At 37.2% G+C, this 13,000-nt stretch overlaps 1 protein-coding gene across 2 annotated transcripts in view; it reads right to left on the bottom strand.

Annotated features, from left to right (window-relative positions):
- LOC136873791 (U3 small nucleolar RNA-associated protein 6 homolog) overlaps window positions 1-13,000 on the bottom strand; it is a 228,371-nt gene that overhangs the window by 140,713 nt on the left and 74,658 nt on the right. The window lies entirely within an intron of this gene.

Below are 13,000 nucleotides of genomic sequence, written 5' to 3'. Positions count from 1 at the left end.
ATAATGACTAAACACAAGTGTTGGAAAGAGAGGCAACGGTGGAGAATGGCCATCAACACCCCCATATGGCAGGAGCTGGACAAGGGAAAATGACAACGATGAGTACTGTACCGGTTACGACCTGTACATGGCGTATTTTTTTACTATTAATTGTACTTCATCATCACGCAAGACGTTCAGAGCGAACTTGGTTTGTTTACGTTCGGAGGAGCGAGCAGGCGAGCCAGTGACAGCTGTGTGTGTGACATAGCTGCAGGGACAAGATAGGCTACCCACCTGATGCCAGGTGTAGCCTACATGGCCTGGTAAATTCTGGATATGAACGTCACCCCTTCACGAACATTCGATGTGTAAAAATTTCAAAGCTTCTCTAATAACAATCGCATCGACTTGAGCAATATGTCATTTTGAAGAGGGTGACATAAATGTCTCAAATTGTGAATCTCAAGAAAATTAAATATTATATAATATATATAATATATATATATATATATATATATATATATATATATATTTATATTTATATATATATGTAATTAATAAACCTATTATATAGAAATTGATAAGTATTGGAAGGTGGGAACCTACTCATGACTTAACCTTAGTTGTGCTGAGCCAATACGGAATAAATATGAGATTTATAAGCTGTCAAGAAAATCTGTCGAGGGATTCACAAGATAATCTGCTTGAAAGGGATCACATTATCTGATGACGTAGGAGCCCCAAACTGAATATAAGCTGAGCTCACTAGACCCGATCGGACAGTCGTAGCTGGGTGTCCAACCTGACTCTCCATGCTGCAGTGTTCGTCGAAGTGCCGACAGAGTCTAACTTCGAATATTCCAAGTCTTCACGTGGGACTTACACTCTGACAGGCGTGTTGAACTTATAATTTGTGCGCGTGTTAAAATACAAAAAGTAACAAAGTTTTCATGATGGAGATTGAGGCTATTAGTCGAAGTTGAACATAGAATATTTTGCACGTATTGAACATCAAATTATTCAAAGTCTTTGTAGTAGACTTGGATTGTATCCGTCAAGTTGAACTTATCATCTGTGCGCGTGTTTGAACTCTGATTATGACAAGTCATGTACTGGACTTAGGTGACAACAGTCAAGTCAAAATTATATTCTGTGCGCATGTAGAAACTTCTCAATATAACTTACTTTCGTTCTTGTGGAACCGAGTTTATTACCACATTACCTGTGTGAAACTTAGTCTCTGAACAAACATTATTAATTACAATGTGACACTACTGCGATATACAGGGAACTGTGATATTTCTTTTTAAGTCTCAGTCAGCAGAACTTAATCTCTGAACACATGTCAATTTCAGTGTGACACAACTACATTATACTATGAACTGTGAAATTTCTGTTAAATCTCAGTCAGCATAATTTCGTTAATAAACAAGGGTGTTTATAATCGTGTGCTACGACACCAGTGTTTCACTCTGAACTCAAACTGTGTTCTTTCTCCAATTCAAACAAAAATTGTGTATTATTTCTTCTGAACAGTGTGTAAATTATTTGTGTGTGACTGACGGCAGTGTCTTTGATAAACTCTCGAAGAGTCACCTATTTTATTTAATGTCAAGTGCGCCTAACAACAGACTGTGCTTTTCATTTCAACCTTATTCCTTCGTCAAAGTGTTTAGTATTATTTCATGACTAACAGCAGTGTCTTTGATTAACTCTAGAGCAGTCATACATTTCTTTCAACGTCAAGTGCTACTTTAGTGGAAAATCACCACGAACTATGGCAAGTGCGTGAACAATTTTCAGTTTCATTATTTCTATTCATGAACTGTGCTTTATTTTCTTCCAATCTCAATGCTACTCGCATCTACATCTTTATTGAACTTATAAATTCTGTCTACAAGATAAAGAGTGAATTCCACTGCATATCACAACCACATGAAATGAAACAGTGCTGTTAAACCAAAGTGTCGGGGGACTGTGTAATTCTGGACACTCGTATAAGTTATGCGACAAGTGATTTCCCCGCAACATCGTCGGAGATCGTCGGAGACCGTCCAGAATGTCTAAAGTTCGAGACTCAAACCCATATCAAACCAACCTGGGTGTTCCGGCCTTATCTCAGCGAAATATTGGCAACTTCCAGAACGTGTTCCAGCCCAGTTCAGCCTGGTGAACTGGGAGCACGGGTCATCAAAAGACGATGTTGTTGCTATTGCTATTTTGCTTAACGTCGCACCGACACCGATATGTCTTACAGCGACGATGGGAGAGGAAAGGCCTAGGATTTGGAAAGAAGCGGCCGTGGCCTTAATTAAGGTATAGCCCCGGCATTTGCCTGGTGTGAAAATGGGAAACCACGTAAAACCATCTTCAGGGCCACCGACAGTGGGGCTCGAACCCACTATCTCCCGATTACTGGATACTGGCCGCACTTAAGCGACTGCAGCTATCGAGCTCGGTAAGACGATGTTGAAGATAGCGACTATCAACAGTAAGGTGATGTGCACTTTGAAATGCATTTTCTGAATAAAAAACTATTATTCAGTAAAAGAAAAAACCAAAAGGGATAAATTTTAATGGTAAAAAAATTCATAGTATTCGCTTTGCAGATGATATTGCATTGATTGCTGATTCAGAGCACAAAGTGACTAGGATACTCGGTATACTAAACAACACGTTAGAGAATTTCAGGCTAAAAATAAACACAAAAACGAAAATGATGGTTGTTCAAAAGAAGAAGACTGAATTGAAAACAAACATTAAATTAGGCTGTGAAAAAATAGATCAGGTTAAAGAATTTTGTTATCTGGGTAGTGTTATTACCAATGATAATCAGTGCCTGACAGAAGTCAAAAGAATTGCTATGGCAAAACAAGTGTTTCAAAACAGGAAAAACCTACTGTTAAATAAGCACATAGGAATTGAAACCAGGAAGAAATTTGTTAAAACCTTCATTTGGAGTGTGCTAACTTACGGTTGTGAGACCTGGACTTTGGGAAAACATTCACAATCAACACTAGAAGCTGCTGGAATGTGGTTCTGGAGAAGACTGACAGGGATGAGTTGAACAGAAAAAAAAAGACTAATGTCCAAATCTTGAATTAAGTTAATGAGAAACGGACCTTAATTTATTCAATAGAGCAAAGGAAAGCTAAATTTCTTGGACACATCCCACGACATGACACCTTTCTCCATAATGTCTTCGAAGGAAAGGTCCTAGGGAAGAAGTCGAGATGAAGACCACGTCTCTCATACCTTAGGAACATAATTAATCAGCTGGGTTTTGCTTCCTAAGTCACGATGAAAAGGACTGCTGAAGACCATGGGATGTGGCTGCAGCGACAAGGCTTAGCCTTTAGATAATGGATGGATTTAAAAATTTTCTTGTAGATAGGACCCTGCCTCCTGTACCAAGCCCTAGCTAGAAACCACCTAGAATTGCCCCCGAGACCTACTTCATGCTAACTTTAAAATTAGTTCATAAAGTTGGGCTATTTTACTGGTACAGTACATTATTACATATATATCCTAATTTATTTTAAAATATGAAAATACTGCACATATCTAAACTTCAGAACACATGGCACCTCATCCTTTAATTTGCTGAACATTGAACGGCTTCACTGTAGCTGAATGACAAACTGAATATTTTGCTTAAAGCACTTGCCTTGCTGAACACATTTAAGATTAAAAGTTATTCTGAAGTTTCCTGAGAACACTGATCTGAGCGGTGTCTTTGTCTTTGTACGTACGCCTACAACACCTCATTCTCATTTTCTGATACAGGTTTGGGGGATGAGGTGAGATGAACTTATATGGAATGTTTTACTGGCCAGATGAATTTCTGGCACCAACCTCAGTTGAGGAACTAATGCAGATGAAAAAATGCTGGCAAATGAAATTAGGTAAGGAGGTGGAAGGAATTGGCTGTCGCCTGTGAATATAAACAGCGCAGCATTTGCCTTAAAGTGAAAATGGTAAACCACAAAACCATTCTCAGGACAAGCCAACATTAGGATTCAAACTCATCTCCCAAATGCAGAGCTTGGCTCCATAGCTACTCCGATCAGTTGACTTTGCCCGTGTAAAAGAGCTAAAAATTACACCGTACTTTGTGGAACGACCAAATAACAAACATCACCTCCAAGACTGCCATCACCTGATTGCATTTGTCCTATCCATGCCCAATGAACATCAATGAACTCCAGTTAATGACAGAATAAGGGAACATGTACAAGTTTTTTTAACTTATTAATATACTAATCCTGCTCTCAAAATCAGATGAGTCTCAGGGATGAGGAGAGTGGAAGAAAGAATGAAAAATCGCAAGTCTCCTGCTTAAATTGGAGGAAGTTGTTAGTCTGCAGTTAGAGAGTAAGTAGAATACCAAGCATCAAAGCTACAGCAGTAAGTTAAATTTCTTTCTTTCTATACATTATTTGGTTTGACACTCAGACTTTGTCAATGAAAGAGAGTATTTTATGCTTTCGAAACAACAACATTAACTACAATTTGCCCTAAACACTGTTTGTCATCTTCCTAGCATAAGAGTGTGATGCAAATTGTTGTGTTTTTGATTTTTACATCCGAAGCCCTCTATTTTCAGTTTTGACTTGGTAAATTAATAACTGTTAGGTTCTTCAGTCTGCCAAAATCAATTTTGAATAAGTACATTTATAAGTTGCCTGAAAATGAAAACATAATGGTAACAGTATTATACCTAAAAACGAAAAAATGTAATTAAAATAGAATGACATGTTTCGTTCTTGAAAGAACATCAGATTCTATCAAATCACACCCAAATATATGTAGTTTTGTATAAACAACATTTATGTTTAAATTCTGTTCAAATCCCTAAAAATTTTCGGTATGAAACTAAATAAAGTTCTCACTTCTCCAACACAGAACGCAAGTTGGCGTAATACCGGTACTCTTCGTTATTTATGAGTTTCAATGTCCGTTTTGACTGATTACACGTATATGGATAAGAAAGAAATTCCACCTTATCAATACTGTTTATTGTAAATATAGACTTACATCAGTACCTGTTTCGACCCTATTTTGTCATCATCAGCTGACAAATCATGATATTACATCTAAAAAGATGTCATCCATTAGCACATCCGCATGTCTAATGGGGATATGAGTTGGATGTATGTTGTCATTTCATTTGTAAATCCGTGAAATTAAAATTGTTTCTGAGGTTTACGGGAGAGTGGGGCAGTTTCATACAGTTTTAAATTTCCCACCTTTAAGGGTAGAGAGTGCCATTTTTTTATTAACTCCTTTTGACTTCATCTACTTTCTGTGCAAGTTGTAGCATCATAGCATCTGTTGATGAGAAGCTGTGCTGAAAAGTTTAATTTTGGTGAATTTTTTTTTTAATCTTCATGCTGTGAAATAGTTAGGTAAGTCTTTTGATTCATTGTGTTTGATTCTGAAATAAGTTTCACATTACACTCTTCACTGCAACTTATACAGTAGTCTCCATAACTTATACAAAAATCCACATGGCAAGATTAGTAAAATAACTGCCTATGGGGCACTTTCATACACCCATTTATATCTATTTTTTAAAGCAAAAAGCATATAATTTAAATGTTTTCTAATTATTAATTGCATTCTAGCCACATATCAGTAAAACACAAGTAGGCTTAGCCTAATAACTTAGGCCTAATGGTTAAATTAAGTGCATTAGGCCTACAGCAGGCACTAATAATTTTCATTGCAAATATTTTTTAAATAGTTCATACCCAAATACTGTAAAGCTAAAGTAGCATTAAAAGTAGTCCTATCAACTTCTAATAAATAATTATGTTATATCTCTTTGCAGTTATGGTGCACAATTACAAGATACATAGGCCTACATATTTCCCCGTGTAAAATTCCAAGATCATTTTCTCACTGGGGCTCCTAGGCCTTGCAAACCCTAGTGGCTGGATTACAGGAACATCCTTTCTTGAAATCGTCGAGCATCTCCAAAAGATACGCAAGTCTTCTAAGGATGATCCCGTACTTGTCTTGTTCAATGATCATGAAAGCCACTGTTCCTTAGAAACTATAATGTCTGGTTGTGAAAATGATATGGTCTTTTTAACATTTCCGCCTCAATGCACTCATAGACTCCAGCCACTAGACATAGGGATCTTCGGTCCATTTAAGACCAGACGCAGGCAAACATTTAATACATGGATCTATGAAAATCCAGGAAGGGCCATATCAATTTATAACATACCAGAACTGACAAATGTACCATTCAGTCAGTCATTCTCCAAGAGCGACATTGTGTCTACAATCAGGAAGACCGGACTTTGGCCCCCAAATCGTTTTGTCTTTACTGACTAAGGGGACTGTCACACAGGCTCGATCGAACGACTGCGATCAACCGACTAAGAAAACAAACCTACAGAGGGCAGTGGCACCAGTCACACAGCATCGATCGTCAGCGATCAACTACGAGCGATGAAGATCGACTGGTTTGTGAAAACAAACGTGTCCGTTTTTCAGTCGCAGTCGTTCGATGATGGCGGACGCAACATAGTCATCTGTTGATGAAATCGAAACATTAATTTGCTTAGTGTATGAAAACAAAGTGGTGTATAATCCTAGACTCCCTGGATATAGTAATAGGGAGACCGTGAATTTTGTATGGCATTCTATAGCGTTGAGAATTCGGACAAAAACTGGTAAGTAATTATTAGATTGATTACGATTATCTTATGAATAGTGTTATCTTAGGTTATTTATTGATAAAATATATTATACGGAATAGATTGGTAAAAGAAGTTACACTAGGAGAAGTACTAATTATCATTCTTGTAACTTAATTGAAGAAATGTTTGGAGAACATAAGCAGTGCTTTCCTAACCTCAATCTCGTACCTAATGAAATGAATACCACTGTTCGCTTTAATGACAAATAAGTGTAGGCCTATGCCATAAGTAGGCCTACTACATGTATATTTTCTTTGTCACAATATTCTGATTCATTGTTTCAGGAAAAAGTTGTACCAAAACAAGGAAAATTCTGAGGGCTGGATATCGAACTTGGAGAGATAACATCCTCCCTCTCCTCCCAGGTTCTGCTGTACAGAAAACATAAAATGGGTCTACTTCAATGCCCTCAACTTTCTGGAACTCTTCATTGCTGGAAGAAGGTACAATTCAGTAATATTTATTTTTAAAAGTAGGCCTACACTACAGACCACTGTTCTAGTTGTTAAAGAGTGAGGGGAAGATTCAGTCTGTAGGCCATAAGTTCCACCTATCTGTTCATCAATTTATCAGATATAACTGAAAGTAATATAATATAATCTAACCTAACAATCATCTTACTAAAATAATTATTGAAAGTAACAATTTCTTAAACAGAAGTCTTGTGTCCAGACTAAAATGTAGCTCCAATTTAGAAGAATTGCATTAATATGTTGTTCATTTTTTTTCAGTTCTATAACAAACATCTATGGAAGTGGCACCTGGTGTATGAGAGCCTTTTCACCAAGCTGAAATAGAGGAGGAGGAAGCAGAAATAATTTGTGTTGGAGGGGTCTAACTCCTACAGTTCAGAAATTACTGAAGGGACTTCAACTTTCGGTCCAGTGGCTTTTGCTTCTACAAACAGCTCTGCTAGCAGTTAAAAATAAAAGAGACAGAAATGTGACAGTGATGTGTTAAGTGAATATTTAGAAAAGATACTGAAAATTGAAAAGAAAATGTAGGTAATCATAATCAATGTTATTTTTAGTGTCTTCATGATGACATGGAAAGAATGAGTGTACTAGGTCGAAGGGTTTTCAAAGTTAAAATTCAGGAACTGTTGTATACACTGTTAGACCAAGAAAGAATCTAATAAAATTTATGTTCTTGAGAAATGTTCTACTTTTTAAATTGAATCAGTTTTTGTTATACTTATCTATCAATATTTATTGGAATCCTCAGTGAGTTATGTGTATTAACACCTGACGGGAAAGAACCTTAACTCCAATTTTTATTAATTATTAGCATTATTACAACAACTTAATTTGTATATTTTATGTGGAAGAACATGTATGGTTTACAAGGAAAGGAGTATTTTGAAATACATGTAGTAGGTCCTTTCTGTGTGTATGTAGTAAGCAGTTGTACAGCACAGGTGGTCTGAAACCAGACTGGCGTATTGATAGTTCTGTCCAAGAGCTGACTTCCTTCTTACAGTATACTGTTGATCGCAACTGCAAACTCATTGCACTAGGTTTGTACAGTACAGGTGGTCTGAAACCAGACCAGTGTAAAGACATGAGTAGTTTTGTCCAGGAGCTGACTGCCTTCTTACAAAATACCGTTGATCACACCTGCAAGCTCACTGCATTGGGTTTACTGCATCTGTATTCAATGTTGCTTACTATACTGCCATCCTGGGAGAATACACATCCTAAATATCTATTTGAAATTATCTACCTGTTCCAGTTTTGTATTCTCAACCTGACATTCAGTTCCATTTTAGGTGTCTTCCCTACTGCCATCACTTTAGTCTTGAAACGACTAATTTTCATGTCATATTCATTGCATCCTTTTTGAAGTTGCAAGATATTAGATTGCACAGTTTCAATAGACCAAGTCGTTCGTATAGGACAAAATTCTTACTACAGTTATACCTGACAGAATCCCTCCCTGCCAGCTTATACCTTTGTAACTTGGGTAGCCTTTATCTCCTCATTCCAAGTACTCTCCTGAAATTGGCACCTGTCTGCACCAGCAATCACTATTTTCATGTCTGTTACCATACTTATTGTACCGGGTGGTACACCTCCACGTCGCTAACTCAAACTTTGCGCCAGTTGAAACGCCCCTACTGGAGGAAGCCTGAACTTTATCTACTGTGTTAATTTTCAAGTTTCTCAGAAGATGTCACTACTTGGAAATTTTGAAGTTTCTGAATTGGGTCGTTTTCGATGTATTTTTGTTTTGCCTGTAGTAAGAAGTGTGGACATTCTCTTCCAGATGACACTACTGAAGAACTACAATTGTGCACCCTAGTGCGAAGTGAAAGAACTATGTTTTTGGAGAAATTTTGAATTCATAAGTTTGTTCTTTGTTAAATTTCTTTCAGTCATTGTTTAAGTTGGCAATATTAACCCTTTCTTTCCCCTTGTTTTGAATTTACCAATCCCGAATTTCTCGAATTAATTTTTCACCAATAATGTGTTTCTTCTTCATCTTGTGTAGGGGTTTTCTTGGTTAGCCAATAAAATTCTTGTGGGAGGGTGTTATCATTCTTGAAACGCCTTGAACTTTCCGCGAGAGTATATAAATTGCTGATTTTCGGGTCTCCGCGCTACTTCAGTAACATCTTTCAGTGTGTAAAGTACATAGCAGGGGGCGGGAAGCGCCTCTTTCGTCGGGCAGCAGTTCAACCACCAGGTAATGGCCGTTTAATAACTTATTTTCTTGCTAGCTCAGCAGTTTAACTCTCGGGGCAGGTCCGAAGCGTTTTACCATGTAACTTTTCCCTATAATGTAAAGACACCTGGTATCAATTCTATCTTGTTAAACTCCATATTGGGATAGAGAGCGCTTAACCCTCTCGAGCTCCCACTCATATTGCATTGAGGTGAACTTATTTTCTCAACCGTTTCTTCCTTAACGTAATGTAAATTGTCTCCTTCTATAAGTCACCTCTTTAGTATGGGATTAGCCCTTGCATTTGAGGCCTAGTGCCAAGTAGGTTTTAAATAAAGTATATTAGGAGTGCAAGATCGCCTCCGCTCAAGTTGGTATTTTAGAGGCCATGTAATATTTCTGTTTCTTCTCTGAATAGGCCTCAGTAGGTTGGGTATTTTTACCCCTGTGTATGTGTCCTTGGGGGACAGCTTGAAGGTGGAATTTGGTGTGGCCTTTGATAGGCTTGAACTTAAGAGCGGGTCGCTCTTTCTTAAAATTTGTTTATGCGTGCCTCGAGGAGGCTTTACTGTGTAATTGGGAGTAAGAGCTCCTGGGCATGATTGGGGTCTTCTGCCCCTTTGTTGAATCTTGTATAGCGTAAGGTTGGGCTTATTGCTCAAGAATTATGTGTCTGGCTCTCTGAGCCCAAATCCTGTAACTGTAATTGTACATTCTCGATTGGTTGCTTCGCTACTCTGTACCTGCCATTCTTGTTATTTCTTAATCTTAGAAAATATAACCTTGCTAAATTTTATCTTAACTTTAATTTCGTATTTTGAGACCTGTTCACCCCCGCACCTTCTTTCACCTCTGCAAATCCACGAAACTCCGTAACACTTATAATTTATTAATAACATATAGGCCTACAGAGGGCATCAAGGTAGACCGATTATTTTATTTTTTTTGTGCTGTAGATCCATATAAACAATGAAAGACAAAGATGAAAAATTCATTTGTAACTATTTTGACAGGTGTTTCTACCAAAGTTTTGTAGATTTTAATCTGCAACATAAAAAACTGTATTTTGTATGATGTGATATTAAGGGGATATGATGGCAGAACATGTACATATTTATAAAACAATATATTCGTATGACAGTTACATGCTTGTAATAACAGGTTGAGTAGATTAATTACCCTGTAAGTCAACCCAAGATCTTACAAGACCCATACACCCTACTCTGTCAAACATTCATTTATATAATCGGTATTTACAAACAGTTTTGACAGGCAATGTAAGATATAGCAAAATTAAATCATTTACCACCTGAGCAATAGGCCTAAATAACATTTTACTGTAGACAGCAATAGTATTTACTTGTTAGAAAGGCATACTCTTCACTTCTAAAAATAGAAGGCAAGGTGCTTGTTATTAGCACCTATTATTTTTTGCAGTGTCTGGTTCTCATTTTTGGTGAAATTGAAGGCAAAGTTTTCATTTTCCTTGAACTGATTCATTAGGAAAGTATTTCAGGATGGATAGATAGGCTTGGTAGTGTTCATATCAGTAAAGAAGTTACATATGAACAATACACAGAAAGGCAAAATCAACATTGAGGTAAGAAAGAGTCCTATCAGACCTTTGCAGAAAAAGTTGTTACTCTGTACCAAGGAGTTTACCAGTAACTTGGATGGAAGTGCAGGATTTATATTAATTGGTTTATTGTTGCCAAGTGAGCAATTAGATCAGCTTGCCAGTGCAAAGTTTGGGGGTGATGAGGGTAATAAACAAGACCTTGTGTATAATTTACATGTAGTTGTGACAAGTATCAGTCTATTACACTGCCAACTTACTTATTAGAACAATATTCCAAGAGCTGTTCCTATAGTTATTAAGCTAGTGTACAGAGCACTAGCCTCACCTGAACTCCTCAAAAAATGTACACATATGTAAATACACAGAACCCTAAAGAGAATTTACTTTGGAAGAGATGTCCATAGACAACCTTTCTTCACAGCCATTTGGTAAAATTAGCTGCTTTTGAAGCTGCTGTAGTCTTCAATGATATAAATTAAGACAGGATTGTCATTCTTGCAAAGTTTGGATATGGACCTGGATTCTTTGCACAAAACACAGTAGGCCTACAGAAATTCAGCAACATGCTTGTCATGAAAGCAATATGATACTATTCTGAACATGGCACAATAACAAAGAAGAGGAGAGGCAACAAGAGATTTGCAGAGGATCATGAGGGAGAGAAACAGTTTAAGGAACTCCATTCCTTTTATCCTCTTCACAATATTCAGAACATATGTGCATTTTTCTTTCTTTTAAAATTATTTACAGGATTGTAATGAAACTTGACACACTATTTCTACATTAGGTAATGTAAATTTTGACTGGAAGCATTTCTTGATATGTCTATTATTTTGGCAGGTGGGATCTCACCAAGAGGTATGGAAAAAAGAAAAAAAAAAAAAAAAAGCTGTTAACCTCCATGTAACAAACACCTCAAAATATCATTTTAAAAGACAGTAATTATGACCCAAGATCCAGCATCATTAAAACAAATAAGCATAAATGGTATTAGTCTTATATTTGAAGTAAGCTACAATGAGCCACTGTTGAGGCTTTTGTTGGAATTTTCACCCTGTCAAGAATTCTGGCTGTAGTGATCTATGAATGGCATCACATATAATAGGAACAAATCCACTGATGTATTGTGAGCAATCCTAAATCTGTATGAGTCACCAATGTCCAGAAACCTGTAGGCCTAAATAAATATATTTCCACTGTTGATTGTAGCACCTTCAAATTATGAATTCAAATTGATGTACATAACAGTTTTCAGTCCTTTTTATCAATACTTTATTAGAATCCCGTAGAATGCAGAGAAATGTACCAGCCACTAATCTTTTATTTGATATATTTTGCCATGGACATACAGTAGTTGTTTCGGAGGTGAACATCACTTCTGACTTTAAACCTAAAAAAATCGTTGTGAATATTGAATTTAACGATAGTATCAGCCTTTCCTCAGAACTTACACTTTTCCTGTAATTTGTTTGCCTGATGTTTATTAGTGACTTCATTCTTCCTCTAATTCCTTATACCATAATTATTGATGGGCATTCGGTACTATTTCCTGAATTTTTCTTCGTCATTCCACAACGAAGGCACACTTTGGTGGAATTCTCCATGGCGCTTTAACTTGTCCACTGCGATCGTCTGGTTCTTTCCTTTCTCCTGATATATTCATAGGTTAGAATCATATTTCCACCCGAATTATCGCTTTCACAACACATTCTTTTTCTCTCGTGAATATGAATACGTCTGTAGCCTGTACGGTACTGGGCGGGTGTATCAGCTGTTTCCGTGCAGTCGATCCCTCTCGATCGATGAGCAGTGTGACAAGGTAAATGAATTTAGTCGTTAGTACTCGATGCCAGTTGGTCGCTCTTGATCGTTCGATGCCCTGTGTGACAGAGGGCTAAGACTTTGCTGCATCTTTGACAACAGATCACCCATGCCCCTCCCCCCACAGGATTGCACAAAACTTTCTACATCTTCAGATCCTGTCCATCATGAGGAAGATTTAATGGGATCATCTGCACCTTCAGTGCAAGAAAGTCATGTCCAAGAACCATCCAGCAACATA

This window comes from Anabrus simplex, chromosome 5 (genome assembly GCF_040414725.1).
Source record: "Anabrus simplex isolate iqAnaSimp1 chromosome 5, ASM4041472v1, whole genome shotgun sequence".
NCBI classification, from domain to species: Eukaryota; Metazoa; Arthropoda; class Insecta; order Orthoptera; family Tettigoniidae; genus Anabrus; species Anabrus simplex.
The sequence above is the reverse complement of the archived record's forward strand: the minus strand, read 5'-3'. Positions and strand labels throughout refer to the sequence as shown.